We start from the raw sequence: 12281 nt of genomic DNA on the forward strand, positions 1-12281 counted from the left end.
CAGTCACAAATTGTATCCTCTGGGCGCAGCCATATGGAGGTGGATTTGTGTCTTCATTATTCATTCAAAAAAAAATGTTTCAATCAAAACAAAAAGTTGCTTCAATCAAAATATATATTTTCAATAAAAAAGTCACTTCAATCAAAAAAAAAAAGTGTTTGAATGCAAAAATAAATTTGAAACCCCCAAAAAATGCATTTGAAAGCTATTTTTTATTATTATTGTTTTTTTTATTTAAGTAATTTTTTTTTTTTTTTTTTTTTTTTTTGATTGAAGCAACTTTTTTGATTGAAGTAATATTGTTTTGTGTTTTGGCCACATTTTGGCTAGGACATGAGTGTCTTTATTATTCAATCAAACAATTAAGTTGCTTCATACAACCCCCCCCCCAAAAAAAAAAAATCAAAAGAAAAATCACTTCAATCAAAAAAAAAAAAAAAAAAAGTTCAATCATAAAAACAAGTTTTTGAATGCAAAAAATATTTGAGGCTCAAAATTTTGCATTTGAACACTTAATTTTTCATTTAAAAAAAAATTCATCAAAATTTTTTTTTTCTTTGATTCTAGCAATCCTTTTTGTGTTTGGGCCATATTATGGGTAGGACATTTGTGTCTAAATCATTCAATCCCCCAAAAAGTTGTTTCAATCAAAAAATATATATATTTTCAATCAAAGAAAAAAATCCTTTGAAAAATAAAATTGCCCTTTCCTATTTATTTATTTTAAATAATATGTAAAGCAAATGACCGTCCAAGGTGCTAGTCACATGATCCGTTGAAAAAAATAATTTTGACCCATTATAAAAATATATTTTTTTGTTCATTTCATTCATTTTTGTTGTTTGTTTTCTTGCTTAACAACTTTTATATATATAGGAAAGTCATTTATATGCAATGACACTTTTTGGCCAACAAGGGGGGCCTGGCCCCCCCCCTTAAACTCCCCTTATGTATTTCGGGTCAGGGTTGATTTCTTTTGGGCATATTTTGTCTAGTCAATTAGATTCATACAGTGCCTATTTAAAGAACTACACTGCTTGTCAAGTATTTGGCAAAAACTTGGCAAGGATTGATTACTATTTGCAGCTACCAAAAGTCAGTGGACAGTGCAGGTACAAGGGACCATAAGGACTGTATTGTAGGGATTAAAATGTACACAGCTTTTAACCCCCAATTGAGGTCTGACATCAGATTAGGCAAGACATGGGTTTATGGCATGGTCAGCAATCTGTCACTTTGTCTGTCCAAGTTGCTTCTGTGTGACACGATAGTGGGCATGATGAGGATTACCAGGTCACGCCATCCTTGAGCCACTTGCCATTCTCTTGAAAGGTCTGAAGAGTGAACACTTTGCCCCATGGTGCAGCGACTCTGTGCGGGGAAGATTACTCTCCAAGAATCAATCAATGAAAGTAAACACAATTGGTTTCGGATCAGATGACTCCTGAGGGAACTGTCTGGCTTGTTAGCTACAAAACTGTACGCGGTTGATCAATACCATTGCAAAACAATGAGCTGAAAGATTGGAGCTCAAGTAGTACTGTGAACTTAATGAAACCTGCAATGCATCTCACTGCAAGCAGTTGGGACATTAATTATAGGACACACCAGCATGTAGATAAATCAAATAAACATTTGGCTGTTCCACAAAAATTATTGTAATATTTTTACATATAAATTACACCCCCACCCCTCCTCATGAAAAAGTTCTAGGTCATGAGCATTAATTGAAAATGGACTCCACTTCCCATCTCTCTTTATATGTAATTTTACCCTTTTCATATAAAAACAAGCTTGACCTTTGCATATACACTAAATCTTGCCTGAACAGGGTGTCCTGCAGATAGTTGGGGTAGGCTCTAGCATCCCCATGACTGTCATGTGGCTAAACAGTACAGAAGACAAATTAACAAACATTGCTTTGGTTTTGGTTGTAATCATACACGGACACTAAGGGGGTGCGGGGGGGCAAAAATGTCATTGCCTGTAATTGACGTTCCTATATACGTTCCTATATATGAATTTAAAATTAAGACGTTGCCAGTAATATGTTGTCTATAAGAGTTTTAAAGCAATAACACAAACAACAAAAATTAACTAAATGAACAAAAAAAAAATTGTAACGGGGCAAAATTATTTTTCAAACAGATCGTGTGACTAGCACCTTAGAGACGGTCATTTGCTTTGCTTGGCCAAAACAACCTGAGGACAGAAGATGCTAGATGGATATACGTAATTACATAAGCTTTCAAAAGTGACAACACTACTCAGTGAGAACCAAGGATTGAAAATGTGGACCATGAAACGCCGGAGAGAACCGCCAAAATGGTGAGCAGAGTTTCAGTTTGCCCCACTAAAGACGCTAATTGTACATCAGAGCCACCACCGGGCGTACTATATTCAATGAAAGACGATCTTGGCCGAAAGCATAGCTGTCCTAAACAGCCTGATTTGGAATTCCCATCAAAAATGATGGGAAACAACAACAAAAAAATCGCTAATTTTCAACGTATTATTATAAATATTCCTGGCTGGAATATTCAGACAAAAAGGATGTGACGTCTACTTCTCCACTAGGTAAAACAGAATAACGCGCGCGCTCAGACACACGCACGCACACCCCCCCCCCCCCCCCCACACACACACAGGCACACACACAGCTGGTATGCCTGTATGTACGAACATGGGCTAAGCTACTATCCGAGCATATATTTTGTAAGTTAATTTTTTTATTACAGACACTGCGTTATGGGGTCATCAACATGTTCTCGCCAAAAAAGTCAAACTCCGCCTATGGTTGTAATTGTAGAGATTTTATTTAATTTCTGCTAATTGAACTGAGGGATCTATTTTTCTGGGATAATGGTCTGTGACCCTCCCCAAAATGCAACTTTATGGCCGCCATCATTCAATGTAGGTGTGATTTTGTGATCTGTGATGTGTAATATAGAATAAAGCAGAAAAGTGAAGTTTAATATCCACTTTTAAGATTGTAATCAATAGAGGTGTGCGAAATTTCCGATTCTTAGATTATTCACGATTCGGCCGTGGAAGATTCAAGAACGATTCACAAACATCCGAATTCCAATTATTGAAATATGTCAAGTAAAGCGGAAGTGAAACACACCCAGCGCGCCGCGCGGTGTTTGGGACGCAATGAGGAACGGAGCGAGAGTAGCTAAACATCATGTCATTACCCGGCCCCTCGGGTAATGCCAATGCTCAACTCACGGCTCTAGCTCAACTCATGCCGCGAGATAAAAAAACAACATACCTGACTGCTGCCGAAAGCTGCTACAAAGTACATAATGTTAAGGTAGATATCATATTTATATAGGACTAGATGCAAATAGACTCGGTGGCGATAGCAGCACATGTAGAGAAAGCTAGATGCAAGCGGTAGTAAACAGCCGCCATCTTAAAGCAGTAGACTTCCCTGCAAGGCTGTTGTAGCGAACCTAATTAACTTTTTATCTAAAATACTCCTAAATCGGTAAAATATTGACTTGAATCTATCTCTAAAATTGTTTTAAAACTTTCACATGTCCAAAGTAGACAAAAGGGAAATTATGGAATAACAGGAGCAATTTTAACAATTTTAACGGTTGATTGACAACATTAAATTAATTGAATGTAGTTTAAAGCTACTTATACAGAATGGGGATTTGAGTATATTATTTATTGTTTTTAACTGTTAACTTGATACTGAAATAGTCGTTTATTTAAGCCTGTGAGGCTTTTTTTTTCTTTTTTTTTTTTTTTACAGTTTTTGTAACTAATGTACAAAACAGCTAATAGCGGGGGGGGGTTCATCAATAATCGATTTATAATTGAATCGTAGCCTCTGAATCGTAATCGTAATTGAATCGTTAGGTGCCCAAAGATTCCCACCTCTAGTAATCAGTATGATGAATTGAATAACATAACAGACAAGATAAGCTTTGGTCTCTGTCAGGGGCGTCACTATGGTGACATGCAACACAGCACAGGGCAACAATGCCAGCTAAAAAGGAGGAGTGCTCATGGCATGGACCTACTAGGTGAATATTTACACATAGACATACGCACACCCGCCCCCCCACCTATGTGACTTGATCTAATCATGTTAGGAATTTCACAGGCAAAGTTGCATCCCTCCTCAGAATAGATCTGCAGAAATAGCTGCCAGATAGTGTATGTGGATCTCTGCGAGGATTTTATGTGAATATACCCTCAGCAAGGCTACTCAGCAAAGGGAAGTGATATGTGTGCCGGCTTGACAATTTGCGCCGCGTCATGGAAAGTCCCCCCATCAAGCAGCCAGTGCTGGAATTCAAGTTCAAGCTGCTGTGAAGCCAACAGTAAGCACATACAGTATACCAATAGATGATAGGTCATATGTAATGGTGGTATATGTAAAAGACATGTTTTAATAAAGTACAGTATCTGTTTTTTTTATCATAATAATCTGAGCACAATTGTGTTGTCTTCAATTTTAAACCTGCATTAATAACTCAACACGAGCAATGTACTGACTGAACAACTGTTGCTAGAAAAATATTGATCTACTAAGTAATAGAACAGAAGAGGCACCTTTTCAGGTGCTCTGCTAGTGTGCCTTAACTCATGTGCTCCCAAAAATGAATAAATATGTTCTATTTTTAATTGTTTCAATGTCCCAAAGACATATTTATACGTCTTTTACGTTTTTTTCCCTAAGAGACATCTCTGGGTTCTGATTCCACTGAGCTCCAAAGCACAAAGCTGAAAATCCATTTTAAAGCAATAAAACTGGCCACTGGAGGGCAGTAGCGCATTTGGTAAGAGCCGCAACTCGATTCAACGGCAACGAATGGCCGGGCCACACGGCCAGGGCGCAGGCGAAAGGATGCCATGCAGCGGACGACCGAGCAGAACAACCGAGAGGACGCCCGGGATGCCAGGCGCTGGACGACCGAGCAGAATGACCGGGACCACCAGTGCAGCGGACGATGTCGTTGAGTCCGTGCTGCTCGCCGAGCATACCCCGCAGAGACTCAAAAAAATCTTTATGAGACAGGCGGCAATGAGGGAAATGTTAACCCAGCTGTCACGGCCACAACAGCGTCATCTCAGTTAGTAATGTGTAAATTAATTGTTACTTTGCTATCAAAAGCTCTATTTGTCTTGTTGTTTATGTTATTTTGTAAAAGGAAAACATTATTCAGATGTTTGGGATGTAACTAAAGCAAAAAATAGCTGTGATAAAGTCAAAGTTATGTTTGAAATGTATGCTTTCACAAAAAGCTCAATTTCTCTGTTTTTTCATCAGAAATTGGAAAATTGTTCAAAATATGCTATTTTCTAATGCTGATTTCTAAAGAATGGAAAAAGATATGAACTTACTTTTTTCCTGCTGAAAGAAGAGAGTCTAATCTTTCTTTTGGTGTGTTTTGACAGGGATTCGCTAAGGACCCAAATGCACGAATGTTCCTTTTTAACAAAAATATTTATTTTCAATTCACAGGAGTTCAAAAAGAGCAAACGAAAAATCACAGCGCTTGCTGGACAGTGGACACCAAACATCTGGGCAAAGTCAACGAAAAATCACAGCGCATGCTGGATACCAAAAATATGAGAAAAGTCAACAAAATAACAAAAAGGGCATTTGAACACAACATAAATCTTGGTCAAGAAAAGGCTTACATGAGCTGGTAACATGGAACATGGCAGGATACAAGACGAGCCGACACAGGGCAAGGTTAGATTCAGACTATATATACAATGGCTCACAGGTGGATACGATCAGCCTGATTGGGTAGAGCAGGAAGTAAAGCCGGAACCAGGCAGAATGATATTACCAAAATAAAAGCAGGAAATTCTGCACCAACAAACAAAACACTAACATGACTTCCTAGACATGACATGTTTCATATTTATATAGCAATAGAACAGAATTTTCTGTGGGCCTTGCAAAATCAGTCAAAATCCAGTAAAACGGCTGGGAGAGAAGGGGGTTGTGCCAGTGAAAATGGCTAGGAGTGAATGAGTTAATAATGATCTTTGTTCAAAATTGCCCAAATTATAATAAACGTAAACATTGTAAGGTTTTTAAAACAGTATGTTTATATTTTTGTCAAACCCTTGTGCATGTTGAATTCAACAAGTACTTGCGTTAGTGTAATTACCGTTGGATACAATAAGGGAATAAAATTAAAGACCCAACTGCTCTTATTTATAATTAACAAACATAAAACTAAATTTCAAATAGATGCCTCAACAACTTTCATGAAATTGAAACATTAATCATTTGTTTTGTTGTTACTTAATGTGGAATCCAGATAAGTGCAACAATACTGGCTTGAAAAGGGGCAACTATTTATGAAGACTTTTTCACAAAAGCGGCAGTAGTATGCAGTTTGCCACGGACAAATCCATAATACTTGGTATAATATAATAATTTCACACTTTCCTCTTCTGTCTGCTTCCTTTCTCTTTGTCCCCCCAAAACCACTTTCTGTACACTGCTTTCTCCTGATGAATGAAACAAAATGATCAACCACAATGGGAGCATATAAAACTCCCATACGGCATATTAAAACTAGGGCTGTCAAACGATTAAAATTTTTAATCGAGTTAATCTCAGCTTAAAAATTAATTAATCGTAATTAATCGCAATTCAAACCATCTAAAAAATATGCCATATTTTTCTGTAAATTATTGTTGGAATGAAAGATAAGACACAAGACGGATATATACATTCAACATACTGTACATAAGTACTGTATTTGTTTATTATAACAATAAATCAACACGATGGCATTAACATTAACATTCTGTTAAAGCGATCCATGTATAGGAAGACTTGTAGTTGTTAAAAGATAAATGTTAGTACAAGTTATAGAAATTTTATATTAAAACCCCTCTTAATGTTTTCGTTTTAATAAAATGTGTTAAATTTTCAGTCAAAAAATAAACTAGTAGCTCGCCATTGTTGATGTCAATAATTACACATTGCTCATGGTGCTGGAACCCATGAAATCAGTTGCACTCAAGCGCCAGCAGAGGGCGACAAAACACCAAAAAACACAAGTAACAAGTGGACATGACACTGTGCTGTCACTTTAATCTGTTTGAGCGGGGCAAGTGCGTTAATTGCGTCAAATATTTTAACGTGATTGATTTAAAAAATTAACTACCGCCCGTAACGCGATAATTTCGACAGCCCTAATTAAAACTGTTCAATCTATATGGAAACTCAGATTGCCATTCCCTGTGTCAAAGCAGCTGAAGAAGACAGGTAATAAAATATATATATTTTAAAAATATATACTTTAGCAATCATCAATCATCTAACCAACTGTCCTCTTACTGTGCTAGCTTCATTATCTGCCTTCTATTATAAAACAGAGATAGACTGCCAGAATCAAAATTAAAGCACAACTCAATTGCAGCACAACCACCAAAAAAACTACATAATCAATTGCTGTATTCTATTAGACTGGTTGATTGAACGAGAACAGGTTTCTCAGTCCACGCAAAGCAATAAGATGTATTACTATAGTATTAGAATTATTAATTTAATGTGTGATGTTTCGAGTTTCTCACTTGTGGTCTAGCATATCATGGGAGTGAGGTAGTGGCGAGGTTGACCAAGTCCAAATCAAAGTGTGCAACATGGGGCACATGGCGCGCAATGACTTCTTAGGGCTCCCTGTATCTGGTTTCACTCACAGAATAGCTGCCACTCACAGCTCTGGGAAAAGAGCACTATTTATACTCGACCAGAAACTCCAGTGTTGTCCAACATTAGCCTTGCTCCAAGCTTGACCCGCGGTCCGAACTGTCCAAATAAGTCCAATAAAGTTAGCAGCGGCCACACTGTACAGCAGAACGGAATGACAGAACCATTGTTCATCCAGGCGAGTTCAAATTTATTTGGATACACTAAAATTGTAAAATATAATAAACAACAACTCTTGGTCATTTAAATCTTACTGATTAGGGGTAGGGTATTACTAGATGTGGAAAACATTCTCACACCCTCTCGGCCTACTTAACTGATGCACAGATCCTTGTGTTTAAAAAAAAACAAACAAAAAAAAACGGCTGATTGAACTTATAATAGCAGTAATAGTAAGTAATGGCAAAAATGTACAGACCGAATTGAAAACCGTTTGAATTAGGGCTGTCAAAATTATCGCATTAACGGGCGGTAATTAATTTTTTAAATTAATCACATTAAAATATTTGACGCAATTAACGCACATGTCCCGCTCAGACATATTTAAATGACAGTGAAATGCCCACTTGTTAATTGTGTTTTATGGAGTTTTGCCGTCCTCTGCTGGCGCTTGAGTGCGACTGATTTTATAGGATTCAGCACCCGTGAGCATTGTGTAAGTAATTATTGACATCAACAATGGCGAGCTACTAGTTTATTTTTTGATTGAAAATTTTACAAATTTTATTAAAACGAAAACATTAAGAGGGGTTTTAATGTAAAATTTCTATAACTTGTACTAACATTTATCTTTTAAGAACTACAAGTCTTTCTATCCATGGATCGCTTTAACAGAATGTTAATAATGTTAATGCCATCTTGTTGATTTATTGTTATCATAAACAAATACAGTCCTTATGTACCGTATGTTGAATGTATATATCCATCTTGTGTCTTATCTTTCCATTCCAACAATTTATTTTACAGAATATATATATATAATTTACAGAAAAATATGGCATATTTTATAGATGGTTTGAATTGCGTTTAATTGCGATTAATTACGATTAATTAATTTTTAAGCTGTAATTAACTCGATTAAAAATTTTAATTGTTTGACAGCCCTGGTTTGAATAAATACTGAGATATCCCTATACATAGATCATCATGTCATTTTGGAAGAATCAGCAGCATCCAAAAGTGCAACATTCTGACCATATGAGTCAGTGATAAATCCAACACAAAACCTCTTAACCAAGCCTCGTAATCCACCCTCAAAGTCAAGGAGCTCAAAGTACTACACAATCTGTGCCCCACTACCCCCAAACTGTCACTCAGCAGCAAGGTGCAATTTTCTTCACTATAGATTTGAATTCTATATTTTATCTCATAAGAACATTTGCTACAAAGTACTTCGGTCGTTAGCCTCTCTTTGTGTGAGCCTTCCACTAGTCAACATTGTGTAGGCTATTACTTGGCCTAAAGGTCAGTAATACTCACTGTTCTATTATTTTGCTGAGGCTTGAAAGGGGTTCACATAATGAAAGGAATTAATCGAAAGCAATACAATCAAAATCATTAGTTGCTTATCAATTTGCCACAATGACAATATAAAAAGAAATCTACTTCCAATACTTAAATGAGCTTCCAGCATTTGAATATAACTATCCACTATAGGATTTTGAGGGTCTGCATTTTAAGTGTCTAATCAATCTGTTGCTGTAGATTAGTAGCACCAGAAGGCCCTGGCTCTCCGCTGTGACATTAGATGCACTTAATCATCTCAAGCCATCACCTCCATTTATGTACCAAATCCCCCAGAATTCCAAGGTGCCAACTGATTCTGATCACAGACCAAATGGTAGTTATGGTTTACATTCAGACAAAAAAAAAAGGATAATTGGGCTTGTTTGTTACAGTTGCAGAACAAGAAAAAAATAAGTTGCAATTTCTATACAGATCTGCTAACATTCAAAGGGCAAAATCATTCATGAGGCCTTAAACTGAAACCTATGTTTTAGGGTGAGACTCCATTTTATTTTAATTTTATCATTATTATTATTAGGACTGAATGCCAATCGGGGCTGCATAAAGAATTTGTTTTTTTTTTTTTTGTGCATATGAAATCAAGAACTATCGACTAGCGGCAATCATTTCAACTGCAAACTTAACCTGTGACCCTCATCACGTCAACACATCATCAAAAAGCAGTTGTTGGCAAGACAGATCTTGATGGCAGTGCTGGTGGAAAAATAGAAACACCTTTTTGAAACTTTCTTGGGTGCAGCCAACATGTGCCATCAGGGAGGTACAGTTTTACATGACTTGTCATCGTAACTTTGGCATGCAGAGTGTCTGTCATCAGTACTGCTAGTCAAGACGTACCGATTTAATTTCCCGTGCAGATGTAAATTTGGACCTCACTGAATTCTTATCATATTCAATGAAAAAGGCAAATAAATTACAAAAATATGTCTTTTGTGCTGCATGTAATCTGTGACAATCAAGCCGCTCAAGGACTCTGCACAGTAGTCAAAGCATTTCTATTACACACACACCACAGTACACGCCTTTCCAATCTTACCTCACGTAGCTAAGCGACCGACTGCACACTGTGCTGCTGTGATGCTGCAGAGCTGCTAGCCGTGCCTTCAGCCTGTCACCGGGGATGACGTGGTTATCCTCAGTGTTGGAAACGCCCTGCCTGCCCAGTGGAAAACTCTTCTGCTATTTCCTCAGCTATCTCCTCGTACAGTCCAGGTAGTCTGAATGGGGAAAGCTGTTGCTGTGTGCACCGTATACAAGAATTGCAGTCTGAGTCTGAGTGAGTGTGATGCTGCCTGGGCATGTGTGTGAGATAGAGAGAGGAGGACCTGCCATGCCGATATCAGCCAGTTAAATTTAAACCAGTCTGCCTTCTGACACCTTGAGCCACACCCCCCACACACACACATGCACACCCAAACACACACGCACTCTGGCTATGACGCTGGATCCTGCCTGAAGCTCAATGCCTCAGCTGTCCCTGAGGAAATGGAGGACCTGATGATTGAGGTGGAGGGTTATGAGGAAAATGTAGAGCTTTTTGCATTTTTGGGGGGAGAATATCAATAAGTCCCAAAACCTCATTTTATTTCAGATTTTTAAAACGTATTTATTTTTTAAACCACAGATGTCACTATGTTTTAATTTGTCTTATGTATGTATGTTTTGAATTGTACAAACCATTAATTTTTATTTTTGGGAATGCCCAATGCATTAGAAATGAAAACGCGCTGACGCACCCTGTCGCCACATTCTGCATGAATAATTTTAACACCCTTCAGTTCCACCTTCTGGCTCTACAGTCTCTGATAGGCTATTCACACACCGCAATTGTTTTACACACACCTCAGTCACGCCTTCTGTCTCTACTTTCTGATTGGCTTATGTTTCCACGAGCCGAATTGGTTTGAAAATAGTTAAAAATCTGATCAAAGGCATAAAATGCCATAGCGAGGGTGTTTAGTACGGTTTAGTTTTCCAAAGTTTTTTTTCAGGTCATACAGATTGTTTCACATACTCTACAGTTGAAACCAGTTAATTACATCTACCGCGTAAAAAGATACAGCCATTTTTTCCCCCTTCAGTGTTCAACACAAAATCTCTCTAAACCTTTCTGTTAATCTCAGAACTACCGAAGTCATTTCTATTTAATAAATTCCTGAAGGGTTGATAATATGCACATTTCATAACAAAACAAGGCTGAAGGCTCTTCATGCCTTCTAGTGGCAAACTTGTAACCTAGAGCCAACTCAGCACAGATAAGCGCCTGATTACTTTCTCAGCTTTGATACAATTAGAAGAAGAAAAAAATCAGGCTCTGAGGATCGATAGATACTGGCCCATGCTACATAGATACCCAGTTTCAAGATGATCAGTTCATGAATGACGGAGGAGTTGGACTTCAAAGTTTGTGTCCACAAGAACAACAACAACCTGAGTTGCAACTTGACAGCTCTTTAGCTTGTACAAATCAGTTTTAGTAATTTGGTGTTCCTGCTTTTTGTGTTGTTTTTCATTGTGTAGACCAGGGTACACTAAATCCGGACCTCGGAGCCACTTTTCCTGTCGTGTTTTCCATGTCTCCCTCCTCCCTCCTTCACACCTGAATCAAATAATCAGGATCGTTATCAGGCTTCTGGAGAGGTTGCTGATGACATAATCATTTGATTCAGGTGTGTTAGGGGAGAGAGATGTAGAAAACGTGACAGGATTGATGGCATCGAGGTCCAGATTTAGTGAACCCTGGTGTAGACTAATGAAGCGGTGGATTTCCCCATATAGAGGAATAAAGTATCACTGTATCTATAGAAGTAGGCTTATGCCGACACTACAAAAAAGGAAAAAGTCTAGTTTGCCAATGAAACATATTATTTAAAAAATGCATTTTGTTTCGCAAATACAAGACATACCAATCAAACAAATAACAGTGGCTACGCGTGCACAGATGTATGTACAGATCTGATTCCATTTGCAATGTACACATCAGTTTGTTTCTACTTGTTAATGTAAATAGACACTTAAACACTTAAAGAAATGGTATGGCCCAAGAAGTAGA

At 37.6% G+C, this 12281-nt stretch overlaps 1 protein-coding gene across 1 annotated transcript in view; it reads right to left on the reverse strand.

The window, feature by feature from the left end:
• Window positions 1–10559, reverse strand: part of filip1l (filamin A interacting protein 1-like) — a 62020-nt gene extending 51461 nt beyond the window's left edge. Inside the window, exon 1 of the mRNA XM_057827611.1 lies at window positions 10266–10559. The gene's annotated coding sequence lies outside the window, so the exon portion shown is untranslated. The remainder of the gene's footprint in view (window positions 1–10265) is intronic.
• Window positions 10560–12281: the final 1722 nt, after the last annotated feature.

The sequence above is a fragment of the Corythoichthys intestinalis genome, chromosome 2 (genome assembly GCF_030265065.1).
Source record: "Corythoichthys intestinalis isolate RoL2023-P3 chromosome 2, ASM3026506v1, whole genome shotgun sequence".
NCBI classification, from domain to species: domain Eukaryota; kingdom Metazoa; phylum Chordata; class Actinopteri; order Syngnathiformes; family Syngnathidae; genus Corythoichthys; species Corythoichthys intestinalis.